This window comes from Metopolophium dirhodum, chromosome 2 (assembly GCF_019925205.1).
Source record: "Metopolophium dirhodum isolate CAU chromosome 2, ASM1992520v1, whole genome shotgun sequence".
NCBI lineage: Eukaryota > Metazoa > Arthropoda > Insecta > Hemiptera > Aphididae > Metopolophium > Metopolophium dirhodum.
In genome coordinates, this window is record NC_083561.1 from 30,129,524 (window position 1) to 30,140,422 (window position 10,899).

The 10,899-nt window shown below is 30.5% G+C and overlaps 1 long non-coding RNA gene across 1 annotated transcript; it reads left to right on the plus strand.

The window, feature by feature from the left end:
* The first annotated feature begins 6,105 nt into the window (after positions 1–6,105).
* On the plus strand, positions 6,106–7,208 carry LOC132939854 (uncharacterized). Its single transcript, XR_009664018.1, has 3 exons — positions 6,106–6,198; positions 6,270–6,787; positions 6,884–7,208. It is a non-coding gene; the product is annotated as an uncharacterized LOC132939854 (long non-coding RNA).
* The last annotated feature ends 3,691 nt before the right edge of the window (positions 7,209–10,899 follow it).

Here is a 10,899-nt window from a genome sequence, read left to right on the forward strand (position 1 = left end):
TCAAAAATAAAACAACATTTATTAAAATACTGAAATATTTCACACATTTGAAATATTTCATTTTTTTAAATTTCATGAAAATTTCAAACACTATTTATAACTAACAATTAATTATAGCTGTAATTAGGTAGTAATATTTATATGAAATAATATTATAATCATAGTTATTTAATAACCATGTGCGATTTGTTTTTGAAAAAAAATAGTTCGACCTACCCTATTACTAGTAGTAATATATACCTAAAAAAAATAGATATAGGTATATATCCTTATATAAATATACATATAGGCTGACAGATCGTATTACTCAGAATAATAATTGTTCGTATACAATGATTAATCATTGAATTCAAATTTAACACAGCCATTACAACAGTGACCTATTCAATTACTATTTATAGCCTGTAGTGAGGGGCAAATTTAAAAAACTTGCGCCCCGGGGCAACATTGTGTTGCCACCCCACTCGTTTCCTCAAAAATAAAAATAAAAACGAAATACATTTACTAAACATCAGATGATAATAAAAAATAATAACTTACACAACAGTCTTTTTACACGGTTTTTACTATTCAGTTAGGTTTTTCTAAAAATATTAATTTAATTAATATTTACCCAACATAGTTACATCGTTATAAATAGTAAGAAGCCATGATGAGTGTGTATGAATGAGTTTAAAGATTTCGGCTATCATTTTGGTCAAAACCTTTCATTATTAGGTTAGGTACTCCTTGTAAAATATCTATTTATAATTATGAAACAATAATTCGATAGCAAAATGTGATATATTACAAATATTTATTGGTAACACAGTTTTTTTTTAAAAATTTGTCTGTCGGTTTTGTAATAATTTTATGTCGAGTAAACTCTGATACGAAGTTGATGCGATTTCAAGAAAACAGAACACATCTAATTTCATTAAAAAGTACAAACTATTTTATGTAGGTACCTATGTACATATTATATTATTGCAAAATAATATTAAATTATAATGAGTAGGTAATGACTGAAGAAAAAAAACCGATTGCCTGGTTTTATAATATTATTATAAGGCAATTTATCTTAAATATTGTTGAGTTATAATTTTATTCGTAATACTTCATTGGCATTTTTTGTTTTTTTATTACCTTTCACGGAATTACGTCATGTTAACTTTACATTTTACGTATTATATTGGTATATAATAATATGCTACACGCATCACGTACCTACGTCGTATTTCCTATATACATACGATTCCATATTATAATACCGGTGAACAGAAAAAAAAATCAATACCCAACATTAATATTTTGTACGTATAATATTATACACTATATAGGTACACGGTGACAATAGCGAGAACTATAATATTATATTGTACATCGTTTGGCGGGACAAATAAGTAAGTGGTAATAAATAAAATATTTCCCCAATGCTCGTCAACGCGTCAGTAATACGCGAGAAGGACCGGCGCGTATAATAATATATAAAGACGTCTACTGGACCTAATATAATTTCACTGCTGGCCGTCTAGTCCTCTCCCCTCTCCCCGCCGCCGTAGTACGTTTCCACTTTACTCCCCACCTGTCGCCATTTGGGTAAAAGCACAATAATATTATCCAGTAGGTAGCTTTATAATATTTTTTTCAAAAGATATCTGTAACGGATCAGTGCGCCCGATTGCCTTTGATGGAAAATAAAAATAAAAAGTAAAGAAAAGCAAAGACCCCATTTACTCATGGTCGAACACACGTATCTATTATACCTATACATGCGTCATGTATTTTTCCTTTTTCTGTTGTACTACATTTGATATTTTCCGTCGCCCGACTATTTTTTATCGTGCCGCTATTGAGTGTGTCTCTATATAATATAGGTAATACAATTAAATAACAAGTGTTGGAAATAAAACGTAGTACGCACTCGCATACTAATCGATTATGAATATAGGCACTGTTTAGATGCCTGCAGTCGTGTATATTCAGTTCAAACAATTTAAAATTTTATAACATTATAACCAGCTAATACATGCGCAGTTACCTATATATCTAACAATTTTTTTCCTCGGTCCATTTGAATTTTGACGATCGGCAACCGTATAGATTGTAACAATATTATTACGTGCAGTAAATGGTGTACACAATTAACGGATGGGACGGATTCTAAACAATCAATGAAAAATATAGTTTCTCTTTGTGTATGTTATACACCATAATAGAATATTATGACCACATTATATTATTATATCACAAAAAGGTAAATAATACACGATACTTAATACAATATAATATATTTCGATATTTGTATATTTTATAAATCTGTGTTCCATAGTTATTATTTTTTTTATTTTTTTTCATTGGATAACCCCCGGCAACATGGGCCATTGGGTGTGGGGGAGGGAACTGTAGATTTTTAAATTGGGTAGGTTGGTACACGTGTGTGTTGTGTTTCGGCAGAATTTCTAATGGGACACCCGCCCGGTTTCTGCCTTGCCCCGGGTGGGGGGATGGCGGCACTTGTTCTCCGGACACCGTGATTTGCCTGAAGAAAAATGCCACCCGCGGCCGAGGTATCGAACTCGGGTCGGTCACTCCGTCCCCCATTCCATAGTTATATTAATTATAATAAGTAGAGTTCGGATTTGAAAACAAGACGACAGTGGTTTTTGTATGAAAATATAAACTTTAAATGCTTTAACGGCAACAACAACTATTGGCGAAACGCGTCTACGTTATATAGGTAGTGATGACTGACGAGAGTGATGTGATTGTTATATATCATAAAATCTTAATGACTGTATGATACGAAAGGAGTGTATTATTGAAGTAAAACAAAAATTGTTTGAAAATACGGAGGTATGGCCCTGATCGTAATTTGTAATTCTGACAAATTTGTAAAATCAAAATATTATATTCATAAGTTCATAATCCATCGTACATTTTAGTCGTAGACTGTAGTTCTACTTCTCCGATCTTATAATATTATATTATATTTAATTATTATAATGATATATTTCAATATAACTATATTACGTTAACACGGCGTTATAGATAGGCATTTTAAGTACGTCGCTGTCGTGTGGAACATTTTGCCCATATCACATAATTATGTAAGTATAATAATAAATAATAATATTATTATATATTTATATGGTTTATTAAAACAATGAATCGATTATTTTTTTAAGTAAAATTTTCGGAAAATAAAAAAAAACTGTACCACCGCTTATCACTACATTCATACATCAACTAAATGTTTGAATTGCCATACTGGCATGCTATACAATAGTCAATAATACTATTATATTATATAATCATACGAATTTTACTACTTTCAAAAGTTAACAATTCATAATATTATGCATTATACAGCCACGACGCAGACATATTAAAAAAAAAACAAGTCCTACCTATATAGTCATTCTTTGAAAATCTGTGACTTGTCATATCTTTCATAAAGAAACGATTCGAGTACATCGAAATCGAAACACTAGTACCTATGCAAATTAAAATATTATACTTAGGTAGCCAAACGCGTTAAATTAAACCTTTGGAGATGAAATGCTAAGATCATCGCGGAGTCGAGTAGGTTTATTGTGTACAAACAGACAATAGTATAATATAAATACAATTTTTCTAGAGATTACGAACTGCAAATGTATACGTGAATGCAACGCGAAGTCCCCAACGCAGCTGTAATTATGTTACGCCCGCGGAATCAGTGGCTTAAAAAAATATAATTAATAATTGACATTCGCAGCCTTTCTAGTTAGAGGGTAGGTGCGGTGGCGTAGCGTATCATTATATTATGCCAGTGTATAATATAATAATATTATTGTATAGTCGGTATACGCGTGTGTGTAATATGTATGCATACCGGGTGATCCATTTAACGCAAGTCATTTATTTATTTTAAGTCGTTCATTTTTCTAAGAAACTACATTTTCTAATGATGTAATTTTTTATTTTTCATCTTTTTTTTAAGGCACATGTATTTTTTTTTTCCTTATTCCAAAGCCGAATATTTTTTTTGAGTATTCGATGTATAAAAATCGAATTTCGGACGAGTATAAGTATGACTTTATGCGAGTTATAACTTTAAATACTTTATCATAAGTATTTATAACTAATAAACTACATAATGTCCCAAATTTGACAATGATACAAGTAGATCGAAGTACTCCGATTAATTAATCTACTTAGGAATATAAAATTAAAAACGTATGTTGTCGTTCAAAAGAGTGAAAAACTTGAATAATCATGACGATAAAAAATATGATTATTTTCCAAAAAATGTTGTTTATTAACAACTTAAAATTATGCGAAAAAACATTTTGAAAAACGTTAATATAGTTTTGAAATAACGATAATGTCTTACGTTAAACGGACCACCCCGTATATTATATATTTTGCACGTGACTCATCGCCTCCGCGCCGTCAAATTCCAAATGGTCGGGCAGTCAAAGGCCCGCGAAAACGTTTTTTTTTTTTTTTTCCGTTATTATTATCATTTATATTCCTACGCCCTACGCGCGTCCGTTTCCCGCTCCGACAGCGCCACGACCGCGGGGGAGGGTCGTTATGATATTATTCGCAGCGGAGTTAAGCTTGTTTCATCGCGCGCGGTTCTCCTCGACAACTAATTAAAGCGACCGCCGACGTGTACACGCCGTGTCCCTGCCCGCGCGACCTTACTAAAATCAACGGCTCTCTTATTTTGTCGTCAACCACTTTTTTTTTTGGTACGTGTCGCATCGAATCGTATATTATACACGTACGACGTGCCTATACTGTATAGATCGTCCGACGAAATTTACGAGAGGGCGGATGTACAAAAGTGTAATACAATCTCACCATCGGAAAGAGTACCCCTAGGATGTAATATTATTATTATGTGTTTAATATTATGACATAAAATATGACATCGATTAAATGAAATCGTCCACACTTTCAGTATATCTATATACCTCAGTGTTAGAAGGTTGTCATTTTCATTAATATGTCTCCAGAATGCCACCAATTTATGGTGGGGGGGGGGGGGGGAGAGGAATACGCAAATCCCTTAATTTACCAAAAGTGGAAACGACTCGCTCAACAGGTAAAATGATAATAAATTATAAATCATAGTATAAATTCGACGTGGTACATAACTCTGAACTTTGCCTTTGAAGATCTATCGTTCAAGTCCAATTCTAAGTATTTATACCTAAACTATATAATATAACAATAATAATATTTATTTATTCAAATATGTTTATATACATATACAATAGAAATGTCATGGATTATAAGTTGATACCTATATATATTGAATCTGAATTATGTTCATTGTTCCTATTATTGTTAAATATTTTACTACCTATGTAAAACGTTTTGAAGGTGGGGGATTTTCCAATTTTCCCCTCACATTTAGCTATGTCGTTTTATTTTTTTTATCCCCCCCCTTTCAGAATTCATGTCTACGCCACTGATGGAGCGTCACATATTAAATGACACAATTTAATGTAGGTATACTAACTCACATATTATTACAGGTCCATTTCAATGGCCCTCCCACTTTCGAAGTTTGAACTTCTGACCACGCCAAACGTTTGTGCATCGTTTGTGCAGAAATGTGCACCAGGTCCCGACGTTTGGCACAGAAACTCCCAGCGCTATCCAAAAAACAAAGTGAGGGGTATTAACACGAGGGTCCCCCTTTTTTGAAATTTTAAATATTTATCATATTAATAAATGTTGTTTACGTACCTAATAGGTTTAATAGAATTTTACTATTGCCATGTAAACGTATGACAAATAAAATCTTCAAATATTTTTAATTTATCAAGAAAGCATTATCTTGTTCTAATGTTTTTGATTTCAAAATTGTATGAATAAATACAGTTTTTTCTTTATGCATTTCTTTACTTTATATTTTATATTATATTTTGCTGATGAAAATTTGTTTATGGACAGGTACCTCAACTCGACGTTGCTGTATGTCCGGTCCAATAATGTAAGTTATAAGTCATTGTGTAAATTTTAATACAATAAAAGCATAGTAAAAAAATAATTAATAGACTATATTAATATTGTACCTACTTAATTAATTTAATATACCTAACCATACTTATATACATATAAAAATATTATAATAATATATTATTTATGTTTGAATTCATTAGAACAATGGCGTATCAGACGTCGCTCCCAAACCGGTCGACATCCATCTGCATAACTGTGAGTTGAAAACGTCTATATTTAAAAATTGTTATAGTATAATATTTATCTAATAGATTAATTTTCTTTAGCATTCCGCAAGAATGAGCGGTATAGTTTGAAAACTTACCAAAGTTATCTGGTGGATGTCGATACGTTGGTGAGCAGCCGTCGCACATAGGTCTGATGTACCTATGGAAAGTTATTATTGGATCGGTCACAATATTACGTTGAGAAGTTATCTGTCCATAAACTTATTTTCAGATTTGTAGGCCAATTTCGTTGCCATTTTTTAATCATTCTTTGTTTTTATTAAGGTTGAGGTGTAACAGCATTTTAGGGGCTATTGTAATTCCCACTTCCAGGACTTTATCATACATACAGCCGACAGCCCGATGACCTACATTTTTGTGTATTCTGGTCTACCCTATGATGGCCGCGAAGTAACGATCACGTCACCGTTTATCACATTGCCCAGTTTGAAAGAGTCTCCAACAATTTCATCGGATAGGTACGCCATAAACCGTGACATAGCGCTGGGCCAGAATCATTTTGTACGGATCAATATCTACAGAAATGACGTCCCAATTATTAGAAGCTAATAATATAGGTACTTAATATTTATTGTAATATAATATAATATTAAACTCATTATACCCAGTTATTACGATTAAGTAGAAATAATATTTTTCAAATAATATTACAGTGTCTTTGTCGAACAGTCAGCTGTACGAAGTTTCCGCTGTGCCACAAAACGGGTCGACGCCGGTCGCTGAACATGGGAAGTCCTCAAGTCCACCCAGCGTCGTATTGATGAATCAACAATACATCTTACATCTTACATCTATCATTGCAATCTTATAATTATTCACCTGAATGCATGTAATCCTGAATGTACAGTTAATTTATTACTACCCATCTACAAAGTCAACACTGTATTAATAAAAGTATTTATTGTTAAAATATAATTGAGTTCTATATTATTTGTAGGTACTTAAAAATTATTTGGGTATAAAGGAAACATATTTTAATCATACAAAATTAGATAAACTAAAAGACAAAAATAATAAGTAAATACGTCGTGTTAAAAATAGTTTTTAATTAATATAGGTAGGACAGGTACCTATTATGTAGGTAGGTACTTATCCAAAACTCGTCTATCAGGAATTAAATAAAAAGGGAGGTCAATTAAAAAAAGGTGAGTAAGTGGATATCGCTCTGCTGTACAGTAGGTTACAAGTGGGTCACTGTAATGGATGGTGTTAAATTTGAATTCAATGATATAATATCATTGTATAAGAAAAACGATTCTGAGCGAAAACGGTCCGTCAGCCTATGATATTACCAAGTATATTTGATGATATTATAGTGAATAAAGTAATTTATATATAACCTATTTACGTGGAACCTTGTTTTAAATTTTTAATCCTTAGCTACAAAAGTTGAACATTTTATAAATTTTTAACTATAATTATTAAATTATAAATTTGATAAATGTTGTCAAAATTTGAACTTTAAATGCTTATAAATAAAAATTGAGCCTATGTATTTTTAATATTTTTTTACTGCTATTAGAACGATGTATCAGGAGTCTTATATTAAATTTTCACGTCAAATTTAATTGATATTTATAGAAAAAAAAGTAAAATATTTGAAAACTGACTATGTCCGTAAACAGCTAAAAATAAGTCAAAATATTTGGAAAATGTTATGGTGTATAGAAAATGCTAATATAAGCATTCAGTCAAAATTTAATGTACCTACGGTCATTTGTTTTAGAGTTGCACCAAAAACCAAAATCGATTTTATCGAAAACGGACTTTGCGTAAAAAATTCCCGTTTTTCCTTTGTTTTTCACGTCGCTTTTGAAAACTACTGGGAAAATTTTACTTTTGACCCCCCATAGTACCAACTAGATTCACTTTCCTATCAGAGAAGTTACTGTTAAAGAAAATTCAAGCACTTTTACTGTCCTAAAAGTTGATGACAGACACAAAAAACGTTTCAATTACCCACGAATAATATTTTTAAAATAGGCATAGGTATGTATATATTACAAGTAACAACGAATTAAGAACGATATTGCAAAAAATAATTGCCGGAAATCATTAGTTTTTAACTGAAAACGACGGCGGTCAGTCTTATTTTTAAGTTATATGTATTATAACTAATTGAAATTTTTGGTATTTTCATATGTACCCGGTATACCACACTGCGCTTGCTCGAACAATTAAAATCAAAAACATCCCTTGACTTGTTATGTAAAACCACCATGGGCGGGTGTCAGAATTATTTTTGCATCATCAAGTTGATTTACCTAGATTAAAAAAAAAAATTAATTTGTAATACTTAAGCTCGGTAAACTTTAAGCGTTGTACGGGTGCGTAAAACACCGAAAATCGTGAACTTCGTAAGGCTATACCATAAAAACCAATGATTTGCAGGTAGTCGAGTTTTGGACAAGTACCTACATAGGTAACTTATAATAATTCATATTGTAAATTAATTAGGTACCAAAAAAATATAACTTCTCAAACACTTTGTCTATTGGCACTGGCGGGAGAATGTATTAGAATGTCTATAAACTTGCGGACCAGTTTGTATAGTTAAATTTGGCATGTGAACTATAATTGACATAGAAAACCAGAATAGGTTCATTGCAGATCACAAAGATTTCTGTAAAAGAACATACGATTCATAGATATACCGTATAGGTTTACTGAGTACTTATATAATAATATATAAGTTCTTTGGATTTATCATAGTAACTAATATATTTTATAATATCTATGGCATAATATATTTTATAATATCTATGGCGATCGTCAATTGTCGAAATTCGTCGGCGACGGTTAACAATTCTAATAGTTTCAGAAATACTATTGTTTTATAAATATAATATATTGTATATTTTGATTTGATTTCAGTGAACAAAAAAATAATAGGCTACAAATATAAACGGACAGTTCGTTAAACCGGATAAGTTGTAACGCAAACTCGCAAATTTCGTTTGATCAGGTTATTTTCATAAAATATTTCGATACTTTCAAGTTTTAGCTCATCGGAGTGAGATGATTAGATGAAGATGGATGAAGCTGTTTCTTCGGCGGCACTCTATCTACGTTTCACCGGAAGAGTAGATGTTTACGAGTAAGTTTGTTTTCATATTATTACCTACTATTTTACATTTACTTTTTAGACTTAAATTAAATATTTATTGCCACGGACAATCTGTTAACTACGTGACGTAGAAGCATTTATAAGTTTAATCCCAATAGCGCAATGTATAAAATACGCGAGACCGTCTTCGTTTCACCACGCCAAGTTTAATACGCACCTTTTTGCATGTTATACTATACGCCGGGTATCACCTTAGGTTTGCGCGAAGTATTTAAAACAATATAATGTTATTAATCTTTATATTTTTATATTTTTATATCCATAAATACATTTTACACCTCATATATTTTATTAGCATACTTACACCTTTTTTAGTGTAGTTTATACCCTAGATGGCTATAGATATAGGTATAAATGTCTTGCAATTATATATTTTACTATAATTATTAATTTCATTATAATATAATATTATAACAATACACTCTAAATTAAATTAGTTGTTATCAAGACAGACAGTCTTAAAACAAACTCTTTTCTGGACGTTTTCAAAACGTATTATGCTTAAAAAAAATTGCGCAGTTGTCGTAGCAGTCAGTTGCTAGATCAACCCGTGTGACATCAAATAGGAATTATTCTTATTTTTTTAAATAGTTTTTTCGAAAAATATATGTAACATGTATAGCTCATACAATTATGAATTTATAGTTAATGGAGATGCGGATGTTTATACTTCATAGATATTTTTTTAGTTAATAATCGTGTAAATAATTTGATTAAACAATAAGGTACTTACCTACTCATCACTAGTATCAATTTTATTATATTACGTGTAAAATCACCAACACAAGGTGCAGACTGCGTTTAAAAAATTAAAAACATAAAATAAAATATAAAATAATGTTGTAGTAGAAGCTGGAAACTGTAGTTTATTTTAATTTATAATCCAATTAATGTAACCGAGAATGTAACTAATAAATTCATCATTGAATGGTTATTCAGAGATCACTTTGGGATAAATGTAAATTAAATTAAAAATAATTAAAAAACATTTTGTGAAAGGAACAAGATTACTGCTAATATTTAAGTCTTAATTATTATTAACAAATAAACACAAATAATAGATATTTTAATAGCTTTTTACTATTAACATTCAGTGTAAATATAGTTTCTGATCGACTTATCAATATGTAATAAACCTATATGTAATAAAATAATTATTCATATCAAATAATCCTAACAATTTAATGCAAGGATTCTCATAAATTAATCTTACAGCAGCCTTAAAACACCAAAAATACATTTGTACATCATTTACAAAATTTAAGTTCCCTATTATGGTGTAGGTATTAATACAAACAATAAATTGCTATTCGAAAACACAATTTCGTATACCTATTATTATTTACTAAATACCTACAATTAAATTAAACTAAAAATAAACATATGATTACATACTGAGTGCCTATAATATAAAATTATATATGAAAATTGAATCTTTATTACGAATACTTATCGTTTACACAGACCACAAGAAAAAATAATTAAAAATATTTAAAAAAAAAAAAAACACACATCATTGTAAAAATATAGTTGGTATTATAG